Below are 14,685 nucleotides of genomic sequence, written 5' to 3' on the forward strand. Positions count from 1 at the left end.
GTCACCATCATTGTTGTGGGATTTATAGAATTTTTGCAAATCTCCTCAGACTAACACAAGGTCAGAAAACTCTCCATATAAAGTGAATGGAGAGCTTGTTCAAAATCACCGCTGGATTTCTGTAATGAGAGGCATATTCGAATCGTCATATCTCCTTAACGAAGCAAAGTTAAGACATGAGGCTTGTCCCCGAATATCTTCAGACACCCCTGACGCTCACAATTCAAGAATTTCTTTCTCACCTATTACCGTTCTGAAATGAGTTGGACTTGTCTGAGGGTAGGAAATTCGTCCTTCGCTCAGATTTCTTCAGATTTCAAACTGTGGAAATGAACCACTTTTTTCTCTCGTCATAACTTTTTGTTGGATTTCCACAGAGACCTGAAAATTTCCATGATTGTTCACCAAAGCCTGCTGTCTCTTACGGTGAAAGAATGATATCGATACTCCAAATAGATTTCGAGTTAGAAAGCGTTGTTTGAGGGCAAGTCAAGGCAGTTTTTGCTTCGCTCTACTCAGTTATGGTGCATTACAAGTCAAATATCTTTAATAATTCATATTTTAATGATAAATTGTAAACACTGGAAGATTCCCCCATCTCTTCTGAACAAAACGGTGTAAGAATGACCGCTCTAGCCCCTACGGTTTGGAAATTATGGTCATTTGTTTGAGGGGAGTCCTCACTATGAGAAATAGGCTGCAATAATCCTGTGCCTCTCTGTGCTGCGTGTGTAAAAAGAGGCACATGTTTTGGCGGGAAAAAGTACACAGGCTCTCTGATTGGTGGATTCAAATTCAGCAGCTCCCAGGCTGACCTAGAAACTTACTTCTCTCTCCCTGTGCATTTTTTTTTGCTGATTTTTTTCATTTAACAAGTATATTTGAGGGACCCTCAGCATGTTCAGCATTTTTTCAGCTGTCCATTTTGCTTTTCCAATTTTTCTGTTTAACTTATTACTATTGTGCTAAATAATACTATTTCTGCTATTTTATAAGATTTGTGCCTAATATACTATTTCTGCTAAATTACGATATTTCTGCTTTTTATACTATTTGTGCTAAAACATAGTATTTCTACTAAATGTAGTATTTATGCTTAATCATACTATTTCTGCTTTTTATGGGATTTGTGCCTAATATAGTATTTCTGCTTTTTATAGGATTTTTGCTCAAACATAGTATTTCTGCTAAATGTAGTGTTTATGCTTAATCATCCTATTTCTGCTTTTTATAAGATTTGTGCTTAATATAGTATTTCTGCTAAATTATAGTATTTCTGCTTTTTATAGTATTTGTGCTAAAACATAGTATTTCTACTAAATGTAGTATTTATGCTTAATCATAGTATTTCTATATATTTCTGCCAGGTCCCCAGGCAGCCAATCCTCTGTGAGGACTTAGACATTCAAATTTTCAAATCAGGGCCTGCACGGCTTCCCAGCCAATCATATATGTGTCCTGAGGCATTCAAATTTGCATATTGGGGCCTTCATGGCTTCTAAGCCAGCCAATCATATCTGAGGGCTGAGGAATTCAAATCCACAAATCAGGGCCTGCACAGCTTCTCAGCCAGCCAATCATGTATGTGGGCTCCAGGTATTCAAATTTGCATATTGGGGAATTCGTGGCTTCTAAGTCAACAAGTCATCCATGTCATATATCTCTAAAAATTCATATTTTAATGATAAATTGTCAACACTTGAAGATTCCCCCATCTCTTCTGAACAAAACGGTGTAAGAATGACCGCTCTAGCCCCTATGGTTAGGAAATTATGGTCATTTGTTTGAGGGGAATCCTCACTATGTGAAATAAACTGAAAGAAGCAGGTCTATGTCTCTGTGCTGCGTGTGTAAAAAGAGGCACCTGTTTTGGCGGGAAAACGTAAACAGCCTCTCTGATTGGTGGATTCAAATTCAGCAGCTCCCAGGCTGACCTAGAAACTTAGTCCTCTCTCCCTGTGTGTGTGTGTGTGTGTGTGTGTGTGTGTGTGTGTGTGTGTGTGTGTGTGTGTTTAGTGGGAGAGAGAGGACCCTGCCCTTATTTGGCAGCATGTCATTGTAGGATTTAAATTGAACATAGTTAGACTGGTTGACTGGATTAGAGCCTGTGTTTGTGTGTCCCTCTGTGCATTTGTGTTTCAATAAGTTATTACTATTCTGCTAAATCATAGTATTTCTGGTACTTTTCAGTACTTGTGCTAAATACAGTATTTCTGCTAAATCATACTATTTCTGCTTTTCATAGGATTTATGCCTAATATAGTATTTCTGCTAAATTATAGTATTTCTGCTTTTTATAGGATTTGTGCCTAACATAGTATTTCTGCTAAATTATAGTATTTCTGCTTTTTATAGGATTTGTGCCTAACATAGTATTTCTGCTAAATTATAGTATTTCTGCTTTTTATACTATTTGTTCTAAATTATAGTATTTCTGCTTTTTATAGGATTTGTGCTTAATATAGTATTTCTGCTAAATTATAGTTTTTCTTTTTTTTATAGTATTTGTGCTAAAACATAGTATTTCTACTAAATGTAGTATTTATGCTTAATAATAGTATTTCTATATATTTCTGCCAGGTCCCCAGGCAGCCAATCCTCTGTGAGGACTGAGACATTCAAATTTTCAAATCAGGGCCTGCACAGTTTCCCAGCCAATCAAATAAGTGTCCTGAGGCATTCAAATTTGCATATTGGGGCCTTCGTGGCTTCTAAGCCAGCCAATCATATCTGAGGGCTGAGGAATTCAAATCCACAAATCAGGGCCTGCACAGCTTCCCAGCCAGCCAATCATGTATGTGGGCTCCAGGTATTCAAATTTGCATATTGGGGAATTCGTGGCTTCTAAGTCAACAAGTCATCCGTGTCATATATCTCTAAAAATTCATATTTTAATGATAAATTGTCAACACTTGAAGATTCCCCCATCTCTTCTGAACAAAACGGTGTAAGAATGACCGTTCTAGCTCCTACGGTTAGGAAATTATGGTCATTTGTTTGAGGGGAGTCGTCATTATGAGAAATAGACTGCAATGATCCTGTGTCTCTCTGTGCTGCGTGTGTAAAAAGGATGCACCTGTTTTGGAGGGAAAGAGTGCACAGGCTCTCTGATTGGTGGATTCAAATTCAGCAGCTCCCAGGCTGACCTAGAAACTCACTTTTCTCTCCCTGTGTGTGTGTGTGTGTGTGTGTGTGTGTGTGTGTGTGTGTGTGTGTGTGTGTGTGTGTGTGTGTGTGACAGAGAGAGAGAGAAAGAGAGAGAGAGAGAGAAAGGCTTTTAATGGGATGATCTCATTCTAAGATTTAAATTCAATATATTTAGACTGGTTGACTGAATTGGATCTTGTGTGTGGGTCTCTCTGTGCATGTGTGTTTCCTCATGTGTACATATTTGTGATTGTGTGGCTGTAATAAATTTTTTTGCAGATTTTTGTCATTTAACAAGTATATTTGAGGGACCCTCAGCATGTTCAGCATTTTTTCAGCTGTCCATTTTGCTTTTCCAATTTTTCTGTTTAACTTATTACTATTGTGCTAAATCATACTGTTTCTGCTATTTTATAAGATTTGTGCTTAATATACTATTTCTGCTTTTATAGGATTTGTGCTTAATATAGTATTTCTGCTAAATGTAGTATTTATGCTTAATCATACTATTTCTGCTTTTTATAGGATTTGTGCCTAACATAGTATTTCTGCTAAATTATAGTATTTCTGCTTTTTATAGGATTTGTGCCTAACATAGTATTTCTGCTAAATTATAGTATTTCTGCTTTTTATACTATTTGTTCTAAATTATAGTATTTCTGCTTTTTATAGGATTTGTGCTTAATATAGTATTTCTGCTAAATTATAGTTTTTCTTTTTTTTATAGTATTTGTGCTAAAACATAGTATTTCTACTAAATGTAGTATTTATGCTTAATAATAGTATTTCTATATATTTCTGCCAGGTCCCCAGGCAGCCAATCCTCTGTGAGGACTGAGACATTCAAATTTTCAAATCAGGGCCTGCACAGTTTCCCAGCCAATCAAATAAGTGTCCTGAGGCATTCAAATTTGCATATTGGGGCCTTCGTGGCTTCTAAGCCAGCCAATCATATCTGAGGGCTGAGGAATTCAAATCCACAAATCAGGGCCTGCACAGCTTCCCAGCCAGCCAATCATGTATGTGGGCTCCAGGTATTCAAATTTGCATATTGGGGAATTCGTGGCTTCTAAGTCAACAAGTCATCTGTGTCATATATCTCTAAAAATTCATATTTTAATGATAAATTGTCAACACTTGAAGATTCCCCCATCTCTTCTGAACAAAACGGTGTAAGAATGACCGTTCTAGCTCCTACGGTTAGGAAATTATGGTCATTTGTTTGAGGGGAGTCGTCATTATGAGAAATAGACTGCAATGATCCTGTGTCTCTCTGTGCTGCGTGTGTAAAAAGGATGCACCTGTTTTGGAGGGAAAGAGTGCACAGGCTCTCTGATTGGTGGATTCAAATTCAGCAGCTCCCAGGCTGACCTAGAAACTCACTTTTCTCTCCCTGTGTGTGTGTGTGTGTGTGTGTGTGTGTGTGTGTGTGTGTGTGTGTGTGTGTGTGTGTGTGTGTGTGTGTGTGTGTGACAGAGAGAGAGAGAAAGAGAGAGAGAGAGAGAAAGGCTTTTAATGGGATGATCTCATTCTAAGATTTAAATTCAATATATTTAGACTGGTTGACTGAATTGGATCTTGTGTGTGGGTCTCTCTGTGCATGTGTGTTTCCTCATGTGTACATATTTGTGATTGTGTGGCTGTAATAAATTTTTTTGCAGATTTTTGTCATTTAACAAGTATATTTGAGGGACCCTCAGCATGTTCAGCATTTTTTCAGCTGTCCATTTTGCTTTTCCAATTTTTCTGTTTAACTTATTACTATTGTGCTAAATCATACTGTTTCTGCTATTTTATAAGATTTGTGCTTAATATACTATTTCTGCTTTTATAGGATTTGTGCTTAATATAGTATTTCTGCTAAATGTAGTATTTATGCTTAATCATACTATTTCTGCTTTTCATAGTATTTGTGCTTAATATAGTATTTCTGCTAAATTTAGTATTTCTGATTAATTATAGTTTTTCTACTAAATCATAGTACAGTATTTCTGCTTTTTATGGGATTTGTGCTAAAATAAAGTATTTCTACTAAATGTAGTATTTGTGCTTAATCATACCATTTCTGCTTTTTATAGGATTTGTGCTTAATATAGTATTTCTGCTAAATTATAGTATTTCTGCCAAATTATAATATTTGTGCTAAAACATAGTCTCAATTTAAAATTACAATATTCATAGTTCATCACAGTGTCTCTGGTAAATCACAATATTTCTGCTCTGTTGTACTATTTTTCTAAATCATAGTGTTTCTGTAATGTTTAAGTATTTTTGGCTAAATATATTCTTTCTGTTATCTTATACTATTTCTCCTAAATTCTTGTATTTTTGAGAAGTTATCATGTTTCTGGTAAGTTACAATATTTCTGCTAAATTCTGCTATGTTATTGTATTTCTGCCAAGTATTATGTTTCCTCTAAGATATTGCAGTTCTGCTAAGTTATTCCATTTTAGCAAACTTCTTTTGCTTCTGCAAAGTTTTTACAATTTCTGCAACTTTTCAGCTTTTTCAGCTACTTTTTGCATACAGCTTCAGCTTTAAGCATCCACACTGCATTTTCGCAGGAAATGCAAATTTTTCTAGTTATTATTCTAGTTGCTTCCGTACACTTTTTGGCACTTAACTACTTCCACAATTTTCAGCCGATTTTCACCGTTCAAATTTTAAACTATTCTGCTTCTTCTGCTAATGTGCGCTATGACTTTTGGTATTTTTAACTATTATACTTTTTAAAATATTAAGCTTTTTTCCTTTAATTTGTCCCATTGAAATGAATGGGAAACTTCAGCAATTCTGCTAAAATTTGCTTGTTTTTGAAACTTAACTACTTCCTCATATTTTCACCTAGAACAACCATTCAAATTTTAAAATGTTCACAAATTATTGGGCTATTCAGGTATGATTCAGCTTTTTCAAATCTTCTACTGTTTTACTTTTATGCCTCTTAAAGTTTTGAGTTGCAAAATTGTGATTTTTCACAAAATACATGCGTTGTTATGGTTGCTATGCTCTTGGCTTCCAGTGTGCCACTGAAGGTTTTGCAATTTTCACTTCATGTCCGAACAACTTCCTGCTACTTGCTCAATTTTCACTCAACTTCCACAAATTATACATCAAAACGTAGGTATTTTTGCTGGCTTTCAGAAAATGTCACCATCATTGTTGTGGGATTTATAGAATTTTTGCAAATCTCCTCAGACTAACACAAGGTCAGAAAACTCTCCATATAAAGTGAATGGAGAGCTTGTTCAAAATCACCGCTGGATTTCTGTAATGAGAGGCATATTCGAATCGTCATATCTCCTTAACGAAGCAAAGTTAAGACATGAGGCTTGTCCCCGAATATCTTCAGACACCCCTGACGCTCACAATTCAAGAATTTCTTTCTCACCTATTACCGTTCTGAAATGAGTTGGACTTGTTTGAGGGTAGGAAATTCGTCCTTCGCTCAGATTTCTTCAGATTTCAAACTGTGGAAATGAACCACTTTTTTCTCTCGTCATAACTTTTTGTTGGATTTCCACAGAGACCTGAAAATTTCCATGATTGTTCACCAAAGCCTGCTGTCTCTTACGGTGAAAGAATGATATCGATACTCCAAATAGATTTTGAGTTAGAAAGCGTTGTTTGAGGGCAAGTCAAGGCAGTTTTTGCTTCGCTCTACTCAGTTATGGTGCATTACAAGTCAAATATCTTTAATAATTCATATTTTAATGATAAATTGTAAACACTGGAAGATTCCCCCATCTCTTCTGAACAAAACGGTGTAAGAATGACCGCTCTAGCCCCTACGGTTTGGAAATTATGGTCATTTGTTTGAGGGGAGTCCTCACTATGAGAAATAGGCTGCAATAATTCTGTGCCTCTCTGTGCTGCGTGTGTAAAAAGAGGCACATGTTTTGGCGGGAAAAAGTACACAGGCTCTCTGATTGGTGGATTCAAATTCAGCAGCTCCCAGGCTGACCTAGAAACTTACTTCTCTCTCCCTGTGCATTTTTTTGCTGATTTTTTCATTTAACAAGTATATTTGAGGGACCCTCAGCATGTTCAGCATTTTTTCAGCTGTCCATTTTGCTTTTCCAATTTTTCTGTTTAACTTATTACTATTGTGCTAAATAATACTATTTCTGCTATTTTATAAGATTTGTGCCTAATATAGTATTTCTGCTAAATTACAATATTTCTGCTTTTTATACTATTTGTGCTAAAACATAGTATTTCTACTAAATGTAGTATTTATGCTTAATCATACTATTTCTGCTTTTTATGGGATTTGTGCCTAATATAGTATTTCTGCTTTTTATAGGATTTTTGCTCAAACATAATATTTCTACTAAATGTAGTGTTTATGCTTAATCATCCTATTTCTGCTTTTTATAGGATTTGTGCTTAATATAGTATTTCTGCTAAATTATAGTATTTCTGCTTTTTATAGTATTTGTGCTAAAACATAGTATTTCTACTAAATGTAGTATTTATGCTTAATCATACTATTTCTGCTTTTTATGGGATTTGTGCCTAATATAGTATTTCTGCTTTTTATAGGATTTTTGCTCAAACATAATATTTCTACTAAATGTAGTGTTTATGCTTAATCATCCTATTTCTGCTTTTTATAGGATTTGTGCTTAATATAGTATTTCTGCTAAATTATAGTATTTCTGGTTTTTATAGTATTTGTGCTAAAACATAGTATTTCTACTAAATGTAGTATTTATGCTTAATCATACTATTTCTGCTTTTTATGGGATTTGTGCCTAATATAGTATTTCTGCTTTTTATAGGATTTTTGCTCAAACATAGTATTTCTACTAAATGTAGTGTTTATGCTTAATCATCCTATTTCTGCTTTTTATAGGATTTGTGCTTAATATAGTATTTCTGCTAAATTATAGTATTTCTGCTTTTTATAGTATTTGTGCTAAAACATAGTATTTCTACTAAATGTAGTATTTATGCTTAATCATAGTATTTCTATATATTTCTGCCAGGTCCCCAGGCAGCCAATCCTCTGTGAGGACTGAGAAATTCAAATTTTCAAATCAGGGCCTGCACGGCTTCCCAGCCAATCATATATGTGTCCTGAGGCATTCAAATTTGCATATTGGGGCCTTCATGGCTTCTAAGCCAGCCAATCATATCTGAGGGCTGAGGAATTCTAATCCACAAATCAGGGCCTGCACAGCTTCCCAGCCAGCCAATCATGTATGTGGGCTCCAGGTATTCAAATTTGCATATTGGGGAATTCGTGGCTTCTAAGTCAACAAGTCATCCATGTCATATATCTCTAAAAATTCATATTTTAATGATAAATTGTCAACACTTGAAGATTCCCCCATCTCTTCTGAACAAAACGGTGTAAGAATGACCGCTCTAGCCCCTATGGTTAGGAAATTATGGTCATTTGTTTGAGGGGAATCCTCACTATGTGAAATAAACTGAAAGAAGCAGGTCTATGTCTCTGTGCTGCGTGTGTAAAACAGATGCACCTGTTTTGGCGGGAAAACGTAAACAGCCTCTCTGATTGGTGGATTCAAATTCAGCAGCTCCCAGGCTGACCTAGAAACTTAGTCCTCTCTCCCTGTGTGTGTGTGTGTGTGTGTGTGTGTGTGTGTGTGTGTGTTTAGTGGGAGAGAGAGGACCCTGCCCTTATTTGACAGCATGTCATTGTAGGATTTAAATTGAACATAGTTAGACTGGTTGACTGGATTAGAGCCTGTGTTTGTGTGTCCCTCTGTGCATTTGTGTTTCAATAAGTTATTACTATTCTGCTAAATCATAGTGTTTCTGGTACTTTTCGGTACTTGTGCTAAATACAGTATTTCTGCTAAATCATAGTATTTCTGGTACTTTTCGGTACTTGTGCTAAATACAGTATTTCTGCTTTTCATAGGATTTATGCCTAATATAGTATTTCTGCTAAATTATAGTATTTCTGCTTTTTATAGGATTTGTGCCTAACATAGTATTTCTGCTAAATTATAGTATTTCTGCTTTTTATACTATTTGTTCTAAATTATAATATTTCTGCTTTTTATAGGATTTGTGCTTAATATAGTATTTCTGCTAAATTATAGTTTTTCTTCTTTTTATAGTATTTGTGCTAAAACATACTATTTCTACTAAATGTAGTATTTATGCTTAATAATAGTATTTCTATATATTTCTGCCAGGTCCCCAGGCAGCCAATCCTCTGTGAGGACTGAGACATTCAAATTTTCAAATCAGGGCCTGCACAGTTTCCCAGCCAATCAAATAAGTGTCCTGAGGCATTCAAATTTGCATATTGGGGCCTTCGTGGCTTCTAAGCCAGCCAATCATATCTGAGGGCTGAGGAATTCAAATCCACAAATCAGGGCCTGCACGGCTTCCCAGCCAGCCAATCACATATGTGGTCTCAGGCATTCAAATTTGCATATTGGGGAATTCGTGGCTTCTAAGTCAACAAGTCATCCATGTCATATATCTCTAAAAATTCATATTTTAATATTAAATTGTCAACACTTGAAGATTCCCCCATCTCTTCTGAACAAAACGGTGTAAGAATGACCGTTCTAGCCCCTACGGTTAGGAAATTACGGTCATTTGTTTGAGGGGAGTCGTCACTATGAGAAATAGACTGCAAAAATCCTTTGTCTCTCTGTGCTGCTGCGTGTGTAAACAGATGCACCTGTTTTGGTGGGGAAAAGTGCACAGCCTCTCTGATTGGTGGATTCAAATTCACCAGCTCCCAGGCTGACCTAGAAACTTACTTCTCTCTCCCTGTGTGTGTGTGTGTGTGTGTGTGTGTGTGTGTGTGTGTGTGTGTGTGTGTGACAGAGAGAGAGAGAGAGAGAGAGAGAGAGAGAAAGGCTTTTAATGGGATGATCTCATTCTAAGATTTAAATTCAATATATTTAGACTGGTTGACTGAATTGGATCTTGTGTGTGGGTCTCTCTGTGCATGTGTGTTTCCTCATGTGTACATATTTGTGATTGTGTGGCTGTAATAAATTTTTTTGCAGATTTTTGTCATTTAACAAGTATATTTGAGGGACCCTCAGCATGTTCAGCATTTTTTCAGCTGTCCATTTTGCTTTTCCAATTTTTCTGTTTAACTTATTACTATTGTGCTAAATCATACTGTTTCTGCTATTTTATAAGATTTGTGCTTAATATACTATTTCTGCTTTTATAGGATTTGTGCTTAATATAGTATTTCTGCTAAATGTAGTATTTATGCTTAATCATACTATTTCTGCTTTTCATAGTATTTGTGCTTAATATAGTATTTCTGCTAAATTTAGTATTTCTGATTAATTATAGTTTTTCTACTAAATCATAGTACAGTATTTCTGCTTTTTATGGGATTTGTGCTAAAACAAAGTATTTCTACTAAATGTAGTATTTGTGCTTAATCATACCATTTCTGCTTTTTATAGGATTTGTGCTTAATATAGTATTTCTGCTAAATTATAATATTTGTGCTAAAACATAGTCTCAATTTAAAATTACAATATTCATAGTTCATCACAGTGTCTCTGGTAAATCACAATATTTCTGCTCTGTTGTACTATTTTTCTAAATCATAGTGTTTCTGTAATGTTTAAGTATTTTTGGCTAAATATATTCTTTCTGTTATCTTATACTATTTCTCCTAAATTCTTGTATTTTTGAGAAGTTATCATGTTTCTGGTAAGTTACAATATTTCTGCTAAATTCTGCTATGCTATTGTATTTCTGCCAAGTATTATGTTTCCTCTAAGATATTGCAGTTCTGCTAAGTTATTCCATTTTAGCAAACTTCTTTTGCTTCTGCAAAGTTTTTACAATTTCTGCAACTTTTCAGCTTTTTCAGCTACTTTTTGCATACAGCTTCAGCTTTAAGCATCCACACTGCATTTTCGCAGGAAATGCAAATTTTTCTAGTTATTCTAGTTGCCACTTTTTCTGCTTTCTTTGGCACTTAACTACTTCCACAATTTTTATGCTATTTTCACCGTTTAAATTTTATACTATTCTGCTATTTCTGCTAAACATCGCTATGATTTTTGCTATTTTTTGCTATTATACTTTTTAAAATATTCCACTTTTTTCCTTTAATTTGTCCCATTGAAATGAATGGAAAACTTCCAAAATTCTGCTAAATTTTGCTTGTTTTTGAAACTTAACTACTTCCTCATACTTTCGCCTAGAACAACCATTCAAATTTTAAAATGTTCACAAATTATTGGGCTATTCAGGTATGATTCAGCTTTTTCAAATCTTTTACTGTTTTACTTTTATGCCTCTTAAAGTTTTGAGTTGCAAAATTGTGATTTTTCACAAAATACATGCGTTGTAATGGTTGCTATGCTCTTGGCTTCCAGTGTGCCACTGAAGCTTTTGCAATTTTCACTTCACGTCCGAACAACTTCTTGCTACTTGCTCAATTTTCACTCAACTTCCACAAATTATACATCAAAACGTAGGTATTTTTGCTGGCTTTCAGAAAATGTCACCATCATTGTTGTGGGATTTATAGAAATTTCGCAAATCTCCTCAGACCAACACAAGGTCTCAAAACTCTCCATATAAAGTCAATGGAGAGCTTGTTCAAAATCATCGCTGGATTTCTGTAATGAGAGGCATATTCGAATCGTCATATCTCCTTAACGAAGCGACTTTAAGACATGAGGCTTGTCCCGGTATATCTTCAGACACTCCTGACGCTCACAATTCAAGAATTTCTTTCTCACCTATTACCGTTCTGAAATGAATTGGACTTGTTTGAGGGTAGGAAATTTGTCCCTCGCTCAGATTTCTTCAGATTTCAAACTGTGGAAATGAACCACTTTTTTCTCTCGTCATAACTTTTTGTTGGATTTCCACAGAGACCTGAAAATTTCCATGATTGTTCACCAAAGCCTGCTGTCTCTTACGGTTAAAGAATGATATCGATACTCCAAATAGATTTCGAGTTAGAAAGCGTTGTTTGAGGGCAAGTCAAGGCAGTTTTTGCTTCGCTCTACTCAGTTATGGTGCATTACAAGTCAAATATCTTTAATAATTCATATTTTAATGATAAATTGTTAACACTGGAAGATTCCCCCATCTCTTCTGAACAAAACGGTTTAAGAATGACCGTTCTAGCCCCTACGGTTAGGAAATTATGGTCATTTGTTTGTGGGGAGTCCTCACTATGAGAAATAGGCTGCAATAATCCTGTGCCTCTCTGTGCTGCGTGTGTAAAAAGATGCACCTGTTTTGGCGGGAAAACGTAAACAGCCACTCTGATTGGTGGATTTAAATTCGGCAGCTCTCTCCCTCTGTGTGTGTGTGTGTGTGTGTGTGTGTGTGTGTGTGTGTGTGTGTGTGTTTAGTGGGAGAGAGAGGACCCTGCCCTTATTTGGCAGCATGTCATTGTAGGATTTAAATTGAATATAGTTAGACTGGTTGACTGGATTAGAGCCTGTGTTTGTGTGTCCCTCTGTGCATTTCTGTTTCAATATGCCTCCATATTTGTAATTTTGTAAGTTATTACTATTCTGCTAAATCATAGTATTTCTGGTACTTTTCGGTACTTGTGCTAAATACAGTATTTCTGCTAAATCATACTATTTCTGCTTTTCATAAGATTTGTGCCTAATATAGTATTTCTGCTAAATTATAGTATTTATTCTTTTTATAGGATTTGTGCCTAACATAGTATTTCTGCTAAATTATAGTATTTCTGCTTTTTATACTATTTGTGCCTAATATAGTATTTCTGCTTTTTATAGGATTTGTGCCTAATATAGTATTTCTGCTTTTTATAGGATTTGTGCTTAATATAGTATTTCTGCTTTTTATAGTATTTATGCTAAAACATAGTATTTCTATATATTTCTGCCAGGTACCCAGGCAGCCAATCCTCTGTGAGGACTGAGACATTCAAATTTTCAAATCAGGGCCTGCACGGCTTCCCAGCCAATCATATATGTGTCCTGAGGCATTCAAATTTGCATATTGGGGCCTTCATGGCTTCTAAGCCAGCCAATCATATCTGAGGGCTGAGGAATTCAAATCCACAAATCAGGGCCTGCACAGCTTCCCAGCCAGCCAATCATGTATGTGGGCTCCAGGCATTCAAATTTGCATATTGGGGAATTCGTGGCTTCTAAGTCAACAAGTCATCCATGTCATATATCTCTAAAAATTCATATTTTAATGATAAATTGTCAACACTTGAAGATTCCCCCATCTCTTCTGAACAAAACGGTGTAAGAATGACCGCTCTAGCCCCTACGGTTAGGAAATTATGGTCATTTGTTTGAGGGGAGTCGTCACTATGAGAAATAGACTGCAAAAATCCTGTGTGTCTCTGTGCTGCGTGTGTAAACAGAAGCACCTGTTTTGGCGGGAAAAAGTGCACAGGCTCTCTGATTAGTGGATTCAAATTCAGCAGCTCCCAGGCTGACCTAGAAACTTACTTCTCTCTCCCTGTGTGTGTGTGTGTGTGTGTGTGTGTGTGAGACAGAGAGAGAGAGAGAGAGAAAGGCTTTTAATGGGATGACCTCATTCTAAGCTTCAAATTCAATATATTTAGACTGTTTGACTGAATTGGATCTTGTGTGTGTGTCTCTCTGTGCATGTGTGTTTCCTTATGTGTACATATTTCTGATTGTGTGGCTGTTATATATTTTTTTGCTGATTTTTTTCATTTAACAAGTATATTTGAGGGACCCTCAGCATGTTCAGCACTTTTTCAGCTGTCCATTTTGCTTTTCCGATTTTTCTGTTTAACTTATTACTATTGTGCTAAATCATACTATTTCTGCTTTTAATAGGATTTGTGCTTAATATAGTATTTCTGCTTTTTATAGGATTTGTGCCTAATATAGTATTTCTGCTTTTTATAGTATTTCTGCTAAATATAGTATTTATGCTTAACCTCTGGGAGGTCCTAGAAAAATGCATACACTATTGGTCTTAGAGCCACAAACCGACCACGCCATAAAAAGTGCTATAAAAAGATTATATATTAATATTTCTTTCCACTTTAAATTAGCCAATCTTTTAGACCTACTTCTCCTTGAAATATTCATGTCAAGTTTTAATTACATTTCGCGGATTTTAACCCTTTTAATCGCAGTTTAATTACGTGAGCGCACCGTTTTTTTTAGCCCCCCAAAACAAAACGAAATATTTAAAAAAACAAACATTTGAAGTAATATTTGATTGTTATTATAATTAGGCCTTTAGATGGACTAAAGATTGGCACCAACCTTCATTTCGATCGCCTTTTTTTTTTTTTTCAGGACCAGAAAATGGTCTCCAGGCGGCAAATGCTGCTCCTCTAGGCCGAAATCAGTGCATCCTCCCGGGTTTACTCCCGACGATGACCGGGGCATGTTGCGTCGGACCCCTTTTTCCAACACACACATCCGGTACCACGTCACAACAAATACGTCATTTCCTGTTGATTAAAAAAAAAAAAAATCCAACCTCAAACGGTCCTGGGGCCGAAAATTGTCCCGCCCGATCAGCGGGCGAAGCCGCTGCAGCACGCCGGAAATGACGCTTCATTCCCCGCAGGT

The 14,685-nt window shown here is 35.8% G+C and overlaps 1 protein-coding gene across 3 annotated transcripts in view; it reads left to right on the forward strand.

The window, feature by feature from the left end:
- LOC309702258 (uncharacterized protein) overlaps positions 1-14,685 on the forward strand; it is an 89,969-nt gene that overhangs the window by 54,477 nt on the left and 20,807 nt on the right. The window lies entirely within an intron of this gene.

Source organism: Aulonocara stuartgranti (genome assembly GCF_965226115.1).
Source record: "Aulonocara stuartgranti genome assembly, chromosome: 3".
Lineage (NCBI taxonomy): Eukaryota > Metazoa > Chordata > Actinopteri > Cichliformes > Cichlidae > Aulonocara > Aulonocara stuartgranti.